We start from the raw sequence: 12,839 nt of genomic DNA on the forward strand, positions 1-12,839 counted from the left end.
CTCCACCCTACCTTGAAACCCACAGCCCTGTGCTAGAGGAGGTGGGGAGCTGCACTGCCCCAGCAGGATCATCAGGAAGCTGCATTGTGAGCTTCCTAGAGCATAGGGGGAGCGTGCCAGCTGCTACACCTCATAAGGGAGTGCTGGTCAGTGCAGAGGGGGACAGGACCCAGGCACATGGGGCAGCTATTATCTGTTAAGCAATAGCCTATCCCGGATCTAGCAAAGCCAATGGCAGAATTCTCATTCACCTGGATGCCAGCAGATCTGGCCTATATGCTGGATGTTAGAACTTCCTGTTTCAATTTAATTTTTTATTTGCAATATTGATAAGCTATTTCCTGGTTTGTATTTAATATAATATTAAATCAAAAATTATCAAAATGACAAGGTTTTAAATGAGGATAAAGGAAGAAAAATGTAAATTTGCATGGCTATATGTAACATTTTTGACAATAAATTACCTGAGAATGAAAACAGAGAGAGGAATTCAGAGCAGATATCTGTACATTTCTACAATTAAACATTTTGTAATGATTTTTGTCCAGTGGAGCAAGATTAGTAAACTTGTTGTCTAGTCGTTTATAGCTTTAGTAAGTATTGAGTTTCACTTCAATATAATTAACATTTTTAGTAGTTCACTGCATTCTGGTCCCTGAATGACGCTAGAATAAAGATATTCAGGTAAACCTGAAGAAAGTCCAATATCTCTCCATGTGCAGTTGTGTTTATAGCTTTCGCATGTGTGTGGTTTTTTTTAATGCCACAGGGAGCCATTTATAGGGCTAAAATAACATAGAATCTTTTCTTTTGATGTTTCCACCATGTAGGAGGTGAAATACTGTCAGAAGACAAGATTTCTTATTATTTAGGTCACATTAAGGTGTCCCTGAGGCAAGAGAAAAGGCTGTGAATCCCAGAAACAGAAAGATCTATACGAGACCCCAGCAACATCCACTTCTTTAGTTAGTCCTTGAATTCTTGCTTCCAGTGAAGTCAATGGTACTTCCTTCAGTCATTAACTTTAGCTGTAACAAGATTGGGTCAACAAAAGCTATTAATAGCTTGAGTTGTTTGCAATACTATTCAGAAATAACCTATGATGTAAAATTGAAGATCTCAATGTTTAGAATGAATTCTAATCTTGATAAATAATAAATCTCAGTAGTGTTTGACTTTTGAACAGTCCCCTCCCTACCTTGTGAAATATAGTTCCAGGATTTGCTCTCTAAAGTTTGCTTTATTTTAGCATGTGTTTTTATAGCATGTGCTAGTTAAAGTTGAATTACAGCTTCTATTGTAACATCCCTCATTTCCTCCAAACATGATTTTGTTGTTTTGTTCTTTTCTTTGATAGATTTCACATATGAACAGAAACATTTAGAATTAGCTGTGTTGTTTGTTTAGCTCAGTCTAACATGGCTGTTACTGGGGTCACTATGAAGCACATTAGCTCAGTCTGAATTAACAGGGTTCTCATCCCATTTTAAATTATAAACACAAGGGGACTGAACTAGGGTGGAGTTTTCAACCTTAACACTGATTTTTCTGACCTCTCTATGTGCTCAATTTTGCAACTGTAACAATAATAGTTTATTATTAATAATAGTTTATTGCACGGAATGTTTACCAGCCATGCACTATATCATATATGTTATCTAATAGCAATGAATGATGGTCAGAAAGAACTGGAGCACAATGGAGTATACAACAAGCAAAGGTCATGATGCAGCTAGCAATGTGTGCAATCAACTACTATTGATTTGCACAGTTGGGACCAAGTCTTGATGTAGTTTAGAGATCCTTAACCTATTTGCTGAGAAATGTGCTGGATTCTTTATCTTCTGAGGGTCATCTGGTAGTATATATTACATTAAAATGCGTTCAACAAATGTTATTTTGTTCAAGGTTTTGATTTAACTTTAAGTGGAAGTTCCTTCTATAACCCCGCTGATATTTAAATGCCCTCAGATTTTGATATAAAAGGCTGATTTTAAACCTGCAGTTGAAGCATTGTATATGCAGGTGTCAATGGGATCTTTTCTCCAGAATTGTGGGGAGGCAATTTTCCCTAAATAGTTCTGGCACTCATTTTTATGCATGGAAATGTGGAGAAAAGATCTGTATGTTCAAGCTTATTTGTAATATGCCTCAGTTGGGTTCAGAAATGTTTAGTAGTCACCTCCTATCCTCAGCAAAAATCACTATGAATGTGCATATAATTTCCTTAGCCTTAAAGGTAAATTATTTTGTAATTAAAACAGAAAAGTAATGTAGTACTGTGATGCTTCTTGGGATCCCCAGGATGGTGAATCGCTCTGTTACCGCCCCTCCCCCCACCTCCAGTGAGAGACATACTTGCTTATACTTAACTGGGTTTCATCTCCCTGACACCACCAGCCTGTTAGCTGGCCAAATAATCTCTGGGCTATGCCAGCCCTTACTTTGCCTTACAGGTTAATAATACTTCAATATCTAGTTTGCATAATATTAAGATACCATTAACTTGGGTTTCAGAGTAGCAGACGTGTTAGTCTGTATCCGCAAAAAGAAAAGGAAGACTTGTGGCACCTTAGAGACTAACAAATTTATTTGAGCATAAGCTTTTGTGTATGTGTATATATATATATCTTCTTACTGTACGTTCCATTCTATGCATCCAATGAAGTGAGCTGTAGCTCATGAAAGCTTATGCTCAAATAAATTTGTTAGTCTCTAAGGTGCCACAAGTACTCCTTTTCTGTTAACTTGCGTGTGAACAGAGACTGGGAATGGCTGGGTCATTACACATATTGAATTTGTTTCCCCATGTTAAGTATTCTCACATCGTCTTGTCAACTGTCTAAATGGACCATCTTGATTATCACTACAAATTTTTTTTCTCCTGCTGATAATAGCTCATCTTAATTAATTAGCCTCTCACAGTTTGTATGGTAACTTCCACCTTCTCTGTATGTGTATATATATAGCTTCTTACTATATGTTCCATTCTGTGCATCCGATCAAGTGGGCTGTAGCCCACGAAAGCTTATGCTCCAATAAATTTGTTAGTCTCTAAGATGCCACAAGTACTCCTGTTCTTTTTGCGGTTACAGACTAACACAGCTGCTACTCTGAAACCAGTTTTTTCAATGTGCATCAAATCGATTTAAACCTAGGAACATCATACTTAACATGATGTTAAAGGGGAAAGGCCCTCAAAGCCCTATATGGGAGCATGTGATGAGAGGTGAGGTATATTCAATAGAGGTACAGCAGGACTTTTTTTCTCTCTGCTTCTTTCTCACTGAAATAAATGGCCATGTGCATTTCAATGGGAATTTTCCTAAAAAGAGATGCAACATGTGGCCCTGGGGAATAAGCAGGTTAATAAAAGACCCATGGATGGACAGATGCTGCCATCATAGTACCCAATTCTGTGAAACAGGCCTAGTCCATTTTTTCTCTATATTATATTTATTGACATGCCATTTGACTCTCTTTTGGTTTTGTTGCTTGAAATATTCATGGTAAACATGATGGAAATTAATCTGATCTCCTGAATAATCTCCAGCCTTCTGCATAAAATGTTATTTCTATAGGTTCTAGTATGAGAAATTCGACTCGACTGGTGGTGAATTAATGTGGTTGCAATACTCTAATGCACTCAACGGCCAAAGCAAAAGTAAAATGAATATCTTTGAAACACAGGTTGGGGTAATAGTAAGAATAACTGAAAGTAATCTTGCCAGTCCATTATTATTTTCTTCCTTTTTGAGTCTAAGCCCTTTTTAGTCACAAACCTGACTCAAAGCAGATGGATCTGTCAAAGATCACTCTCACAGGTGAGCTGAATTGAGCTGATTAGCTGTTAAGAGCTAACAGCTGTAAAGTGAGGCATTGAGGAAATTGTTGGAGACCATGCCCTACTAAAAGATGAGATTTCGATCAAACACCAAAAAGAAAAACATAGAACTTCTCTGAGAAGTTGTACTATTGAAATGTTAAAGAAAAAGGTTTTTAAAATCTTAGAAACTACCTGAACCCCTCCTTAAGAATGTAATATATCTTCATGGTACATTCAGTTGGAAATTTTCTTTAAAAAAACACATCAGGTTCTGTTGTTGTTAACAAACTATCTGCTTTAGCTATCCAGTATTGCTGTTTCTGGGGATTTTGCTGTTTCTAGGCAGTATTTACCTTCAAGTCCACAGAAAGGTTTTAAATTTTATTTGCCGCTTTGTGCTTTATGATTATAAACATAAAGGGTCCCGTACAAAATATGGAACACTTACTTTCCTGAATTGCAACAAAAACTTAAAATTTGGAACTTTACCTAGCACTTTAGGATGTGAAGTATACTTCATGGGAACGGAAACTGGTCTGACATATAGAAGTAGAGGGTAGCTCCTTCCTGAAAGGACATGGCAAAGGATGGATACAGCCGTTCTCAAACTATGGGTCAGAACCCCAAAGTGGGTTGTGACCCCATTTTAATGGGGGTCACCAGAGCTGGCGTTAGACTTGCTGGGGCCCAGGGCTTAAGTCCAAGCCCAAGCTCCACCACCTTGGGTGGCAAAGCTCAGGCTTCAGCTCCAGGCCTGGGCAGCAGGGCTCAGGCTACAGGCCCCCTACTCCTGGGGTTGTATCGTCATTTTTGTTGTCAGAAGGGGGTCGCAGCGCAATGAAGTTTGAGAACCTTTAGATTAATACATAGCTGTAAAAAGGAGACACTACCCAGGCACAAAGAGAAATCAGCTGTATGAAACATGAACAGAAAGCTAAGGAACCCTGATATAATAGCCAACATCTGTAAAAACCCTACCCGCCAGCATTAGCCTCAAGAATATATAGGGTCAGATCCCACCTCGCATATACCAGTTTTCACTAAGGTAGCTCCATTTAGTTCAATAACGTTGTTCATGATTTGCACAAGTGTAAGTGAGGAAAGAATTGGGCTCAGAGTTTAACCATGAAATGGCAGCCCTAGTAGGGAGAAAGTGTGATTTCCTTTGCTAATAAAACAGTTCCAAATCACAAAGAAGTTGTTTTCCTATTCATGTTTATATTACTATAAACCATAGACAAAAAATACGTAATTTTTTTAAATTGTGAAATTGCAGAATCAGTGTAGTGTGGCTGTTGCCGAAGTAGCAAAGTTGTGTGAAAGTAGCAAAGCTGAAGTAGCAACGCTGAAGTAGGAGGGTTGTGACTCAGTAGAGCAGTGGTTTTCAAACCGTGGGTCGTGACCCAGAACTGGGTCGCGGAATGGAAGGCACTGGGTCATGGTGGCTCTGGTCAGCACTGCCAACCAGGCTGTTAAAAGTCCCATAAGTGGTGCTGCCCAGCTAAGGCAGGCTAGTCCGTACCTGTCCTGTCTCTGCGCTGTGCCCTGGAAGTAGCCAGCAGCAGGTCTGGCGCCTAGGCGTGTGGGCCATGGGGCTCCACGCGCTGCCCCCACCCCAAGCACTGGCTCCACTCTCCCATTGGCCAGTTTCCAGCCAATGGGAACTGGGGGGGGGTGCCTGCAGGTGAGAGCCACATGGAGCCACTTGTGCACCTCTGTCTAGGAGCCAGACCTGCTACTGGCTGCTTCTGGGGTGCAGCACTGTCCGTGGTGCCAGGACAGGCAGGAAGCCTGCCTCTGCACCCCTGCTGCCCCGCCTACCAGGAGCCGCCCAAGGTAAGCCCGTGCCCCAACCCCAATCCCCTGCCCCGGCCCTGAGCCTCCCCAAACCCAGAGCCCCATTCTGCACCCCAACCCCCTCATCCTCAGCCCCACCCCAGAGCCTGCACCCCCAACCCAGAGCCCTGACCCCCTCCAACACCCCAACCCCCTGCCCCAGCCCTGAGCCCCACCCTGCAGCCCTCACCCCTGCACCCCAACCCTCTGCCCCAGCCCTGAGCCCCTCCCACACCCCAAGCCCTCATCCCCAGCTCCGTTGGGTCAAGGGCATCAACAATTTTCTTCAACTGGGTCACCAGAAAAAAAGTTTGAAAACCGTGGTCGTAGAGCATATCTGCTGACTAAGGACATCTTTTTGTGACTGGACATGGTTTTGGCCTGTTAGTACTTTTTGCAGACGTCATAGAAGACCAAAATGGATTACAGCTATTTAGGTGATTGTGCTGTAAAGAGTTCTCAGGAATGACCTAAATGTCATTAGGAGAGAGAGAGAGTAGAAAGAGCATTATTAAAATGATCAGACTACTTTAACGTGGGACCCATGCTCAGGTCTCACAGCTGCCTTTCATTTTCAACTCCAGCAATGCTTTTTTTTCATAGTTAAGTTCAGGGATGAAATCTGCAAGTTACTGTCACAGGCATGAGGTGGCTGGCAGGCATACTGTGAGCTGAGGTTCTAGATTTCCTTCACTGCTGTGGCAAGGCATGACAGTCATGACCTGCAATAAAAGTCCTGTAATTCAGGTCTTTGGCCTTTGGCCTGACGTCAGTCAGTGTTTTTATGAAGTGCACAAATGGGGAATAAAATGATACACTCAAATTCATTTTCATTTATGAACTAAAGCAGGATTTGAACTCCTTTCTTCAAAATGGAATGATTAGCCCACTGCGGCCCTGAGATGTACGTCAAATATCACAGGTTCTTCTGAAAATAGGTTTGCCTCGAATCGTATATTGAAGTGATTTCTTCACAAAAGGTACCTACAAGATCCTAAATCTTAATCCACTTTGAAATCAATTTACAATCCACTTTGCTTGCAGTTTAAGGATCTAATTCATGTTCATTCACAAATTTTATTTGCTGTGGAATACCTAGCTGGCCCTTTAGCTATCAGATCTGAAAATCAGAATAGATGTGAGGCTCAGGTTAAGAGTATAGTCTGATTTCCTTCTGAGCAGCTCTAACTTGTGCTATTCCTGTCAAAAACATGCACACTGGGCCCAATCCTTGCACACAGCCTGACTGAATAGACGGTGTGGAATGAAATTACACAAGGGGTTGAAATGGTGTGATTTCTTCTCCCCAACCCATGAGCAGGGTGTTGAGTACCCAAGCCCTATGTGTTACGTATATTAATGTTCATATCTTATATACTTTATATTTTATGTAATTTTTAATTTATACAAAACAATGGCAGCATCGGCCCAAAGATCTAGGCATTTCTGGCAAATATTTACAGCACAGCAAATATTTATGTATTTAAATATTTACAGCGAATATTTAAAAGTAGAAATAAAACCAGCAGCCTCCACTCATCCCCAATCAGAGCTTGCCAACCAGATAATAAATATCTAAGCTAACGAAACACCACCCTACTCATATGTACCAGTCTTCATTAAATTGCTTCCACCCTGAAAACCCAGGGGAAAATGGGTTTTGCGGCATGCCCTTTACAGGCTGTTTCACATCAATAGGGGAGCAAATTCCAGAGTTGGGGTTCCTCCCAGAGTAAGCTTTTCCAGAAGCCTCGTCTCTTGGAAACCAAAGGAGAGCCTCTGCTCATCACAGTTATGTCAGTATCACTAGAATAAAAAGTGGTCCACCAGGTAGGGAGATGCCCAGCTATACAAAGATAAACAGAGCTAATCAGAGGGTTAGGTTTCTTAAACAAATTCTTTTTCAAAAGAGAAAAAACCTAAAATTGAAATAAAAATCCACTCCACTCCCAGCCTATCTGCATGCTACCTATAATCTCCTAAACTAATAAGATGTCAGCCCCTGCCTTTGCTCAGCCAGTAAAGCCAACTATTACTGACCTCCTATTAAATATGCAAACAAGCATCGTCATACTTTTTCTCATGCTGCCTCTCAGACATGGGTTCCCCTTGAAAATCTCCAAAGTTACATCATTATTTTTCAAATCCCTTCTTAAAGCTCTCCTTTGCAGTTATATCTACAGAAAACAGGGCAATGGTTAAGCAGTTGGTAGCCTGAGACCACTGTCAATCATGTAGCTCAGTATTGTCTCATTGTATCCTGATGCTCCCCATCTGTCTGTATCCACCTGTTGTCTCTTGTCTTATACTTATATTTTGAGCTTTTTGGGGTAGGAACCATCGTTTTTTGTTCTATATTAGTACAGCGCCTAGCACAACAAGGTCCTGGTCCATGACTAGAACTCCTTCATGATACTGAAATCCAAATAATTACTAATAATTACAACAATATATAGTACCTCCATATTTAAGTGTCAGAAATGCCATTTCGTTTTGTGAAATAACAATATTTTGGTTTGTTTTATGGATATCTTTTTCAGAATGTTCAAATTACAGAGCCATTTCCCGTATTCACCATACAAAGGTTTTGTTTCTGTTTGGCGAAAAGCATCAGTAGCGATCACTATGCTTGTCAGTACACACTATCTATCTTCAAACTGATATTGATGAAAATAAAATAAAAAACGAGGCCACATATTAGACAAATAAATGCCTGCAATACAACCAGAAAATTAAAATAACAATTTAATGTGGTATGATTTGGCTGGTTTTGCATCCATATTTTTTAAATAGTCAGTACATCTTTCAGGTGCTTTAAGAGACAAAACCAGCCTATATATATATATGAAGTAAGAAGAAAGAACATGTAAATATTGTATATCCATCTGTTCCCAATAGAGTATGTTTACATATTAATGTGCAGTACAAATTTGTAAACATGAACATCTGAAACTTTTGGAGGAAGTGATACTAGCCCTTTTCCTTTCTATAACTTTATTGGAGCAGCATGTCTGAAATGGCCCAAACCACACATGGAAATAAGTTTAATACTGGATATGTTTCAAGGGTTTTATATATTTATTTGTCTGCTTTATATTGCCATCCAATCCAGGTTTGTATCTATAATTTGAATACAAATTATCATCTAATTGCAGCCCAAACCTTCGAAGATAAAATATATACTAAGGCACTTATATCAAAGCAACTACCACCAATGTTCAAACGATGCATTTGGCTTATTTTAAACATAGCCAGTAAACATATTAAATTCTGGTGAAACCAATTGGTAAACTACAGTTGGATTCACAAACACTTGTTGTTGTTTTGTCTCATTGAAGAAGAGGTTTCTAAACACAAATGTAGCATATTCCAAAAGGGAGTACAAAAACAGTGCTTCAGTATTGTGAATTCAATTTACTGAGTACTGTAAATATAATCCGATATTTCTGAATAGCTTTGAATCTAAGGTTGAATTAACAACATTTTAAATTGTGGAATAAGTTTCAGCTTTTGAGAAATGTATTTCCCTCCCTATTTTATTCACCCACACAGTATTTTTATGTTTATTTTCAATCCACTGACCGAGGCTAGAAAGTTGAAAGTTTTGCACTTGTCATATATTTCCACATAATAGTAAAGAAAAGAACTTCACTGGTACAGTATATAGAATATACCTGCATGTTATGGACATATGGTCCTTTTGAAGTTGTCTTTCATTCATCCCATTTGCACATTTTAAAAAAAAAGATTTACGATTATGAATATTTGAAGTAATGGTGGTAATTCATTTTCTCATGTTCTGTCACTCAGTTATCACTAGTAGCAGTTTAAAACAGTAAGACAAAAAGGAAACTTGTAAGTCATCATTGATCATTTGGACATAGCTTTTCTACTATAAACAAAACCATATATACAATGGTGTTAAAAATCTGGCTAAAATACCATCATGGCTATTACAAATGTAGCTGTTAGTTCCACTTGGCACTCTCCCAATTTATCAAAAGTTGGACCGTTTGCATCCGGATAGTGTCTCCTTGGCTAGCTGGATTGGATTCACAGCCTGATTGGAATTCTGGTTTTCTGACCTGCATGGACTCCACAGATTGTGAAATGTCCTCCATTTGTTCGCAGGGAAGCTCAAATCACATCCTTTCCAATAGCTACACTGTACACGGAGTAAGCCCGGCGTGTGCCATGTTAGTGGACTTCAGTAAGCTCCTTCATTGATATGGGGCCAGAATTCTCAAGGCCTTTGTCATAAACTGGTGAATCTTTAGACAGAGTCATTATAGAGCTGGAGAGAACAGTGAAATATGAATAAAATGGCCTTGGTGCCATTCAGTGAAATGGGAAAGATACATTATATGTTCTAAAATCAAAGGACCTGATTCTCCTCTCATTTATACCAGTGTAAATCAAGAGTAATCCCATTCAAGCCTATGCTGTATAACTGGTGTAAGAGTGAAGAAAATCAGACCTGGCATAGTGAGCCAGAGTTTTGCCACCGGAGCAGAAATGTCTAGCCACAGATCGAAAACCTTGGGTCATTTATTCCAGTCTGGTCAGCTGTTAAGGTTTTGAAAGGCTTCTCTGCCTATATAATGCCTGCTATATAAGGGTCAAAATGTGGCATCCTCCTCCCCACACTCCCGTGCCTTGTCTATGTATTATCAATCACTTGTCCAGCAGCAGAGTCAAAATCTGCAAACGTCCACAAAACGTTTTGGTGGAACAGTGACAGCAGCAGAATTACATTTAGAAACTGCTCAACGGGGTGGTTAAAAAGTACTTCATATGGTTCTTGAATCATTAGTTCAATATCACACCAGTCAGAAGCCTTTTCTCCTTCACCTTTCTAATATGTGTAAAGTGCATAATATTCTCCAGACACTTTCACTCAAAGTGTTGATTCCTTTTTGGATAAGACTGTTCCTACCAATATCTGGTTCTATAAGTACCTCATACCTGTGGCCCAGTGAGTTAGAACCAGTGAAGCCCACTCATAGGCCTCCCATTGAAGTCAATGGGGGGTTTCCATTGCCTTCAGTGGGAGCCAGATCAGGAGCCTCGCTCCTTCCATGTTCTGCAGTGCTACCACCAGAGCAAGTAAATGGTAGAGAATTCTCCATGCTCCTTTGGGAGGTCTCATGAGTCAGTGAACTGGCCTGAGTCTGTTCCCATTTAAATGACTGGTAAAAGTCTATTTGAGTTCAATGGGAGCAGAACTGGTGTTTGAAATGATAAAATGAAGAGCTAAAGGAAGGGGAGAGAGAAAACAGTTAAATAAATTCACATCATCTGGAGCCTAAAATCTTGCCTACAGAGTTTATTCTTATTCTTATTATATCCTTTATACATCTAACAGATCTACTTTTTCTTTCAGCTCGGACCTGAAGGGTAAAGCCAGTGGAGTTCCACACTTGTAGCCAAGAACAAAATCTGGCTCACTGTATTGAATATTCACTCTGTGAGCCAAATTCCTCACGCTATACCACTGAAGTCACTCTAGGAGGGAGTAAGGTGAATAAGTTTTAGCTCATACTAGATGTTGCCAGTTCACAATGAAATGTACATTTGAATTTAGTTGAAGTATCTTATAGTCACTGAGAGTTTGCCAACAATTGCACCAGCACATAGAGCTGCATGAGCACAACAGAAATGTTCTATAAATATTCATTTTAAACAATTGTTTAGTGATGTTTGCATTCTCTTTTTTGCTCTCTGCAAATAATTGCATGATTGGGTTTTCCTGGAATGCTCAAGAACACAAAAGTTATGCTTGCCTGCTTATGAAAAACTTCATTTTAAATTTGTTTTCCATTTGTATTCACAACAGGAACTTCAATTATCCATATCCAATCAGGAACCATAAACAATATAACATGACTTATAAGAATGATTGTAACTAAACAATACAACTCAAATGTTAGATTGCTAATTTTAAAAGTTTAAAAAAAAAAGTGGAGAAGAGTTAATCAAATAAGAAATACATTTGAGAAAATCATATTCTGTTTACATCATACATTCTGTGAATGGAAAAAGAGGGTGATTTTGTCAAATAAATTGTTCGCTCAGCTCTAGGAAATAAAGATATAATTTATTTGATCCAGATTTAAATGATACTTTTTCATAAAGTCATCTATGCCAAAAATTTATAGCTTAGGTTTCAATCTATTCTTTTAAGTGGAAAAATACCAGTTTTGGTCCACAACTTCAAATCTATCATAATTGTAATATTTTATTTAATCACTACTGTTATTGTGGAATTTGGGATTTACCATTTGCATCCACCCAGAAAAAAATGACTTATCTAGAAGATCCTCCTCCTGCTCCCCCAGTAATATATTCAAGTTTTAGGACCATGTCTTGCTCCTGTTATTCTCGTGAGCACTCCTGATGAACCAAGATTCTGATCTCTGTGATACCAATGTGCAAAATCTGGTCCATTGTCTTCAATGGAACTACTCACATGAGTAAAGCAGCCAGGAATTGTCCCATTGTGCGTGAAGGTGGTTGTAAGACATTTGGTTATAAACAGTGCTTTGTTGCAATGTTTCACTTTTAATTAAAAAAAAACCCTAGACATTGCTAAAAAAATAACATTAGAACGCAGATATTCTCCTTTTTGCAATATTACTAACTGTTTTGATATCAATTTAACAGAGTTATGTATACCCTAAGTACTCATCTCTTATTGATATATATGAGAGTTTTGTGAATAGGTCACAGGCAGCTCTACCAGCAGGAAAAGTTAAGGCTACCAATCTCCGGAATGCAATTTCATTTTAACAAAGTCCTGTGACAGTAAATCTTTAAACTGTGTTATTTAAACAGCTCCTGTTTTGGGCTAGTTTCACGACAATTTATGAATGAGAGTAAAAATAGAATTTTGCCAATAACTTTTCATTCTTAAATCCACGTGTATTTGCAATGTAGTACCATTTTTATGTTTCAGAGTAGCAGCCGTGTTAGTCTGTATCCACAAAAAGAACAGGAGTACTTGTGGCACCTTAGAGACTAACCAATTTATTTGAGTATAAGCTTTCGTGAGCTACAGCTCATCCGATGAAGTGAGCTGTAGCTCATGAAAGCTTATGCTCAAATAAATTGGTTAGTCTCTAAGTGCCACAAGTACTCCTTTTCATTTTTATGTTTGTAAATTCAGGATTCTCTCTCT

This window comes from Lepidochelys olivacea (genome assembly GCF_965140295.1).
Source record: "Lepidochelys olivacea isolate rLepOli2 genome assembly, chromosome: 9".
In the NCBI taxonomy this organism is placed as follows: domain Eukaryota; kingdom Metazoa; phylum Chordata; order Testudines; family Cheloniidae; genus Lepidochelys; species Lepidochelys olivacea.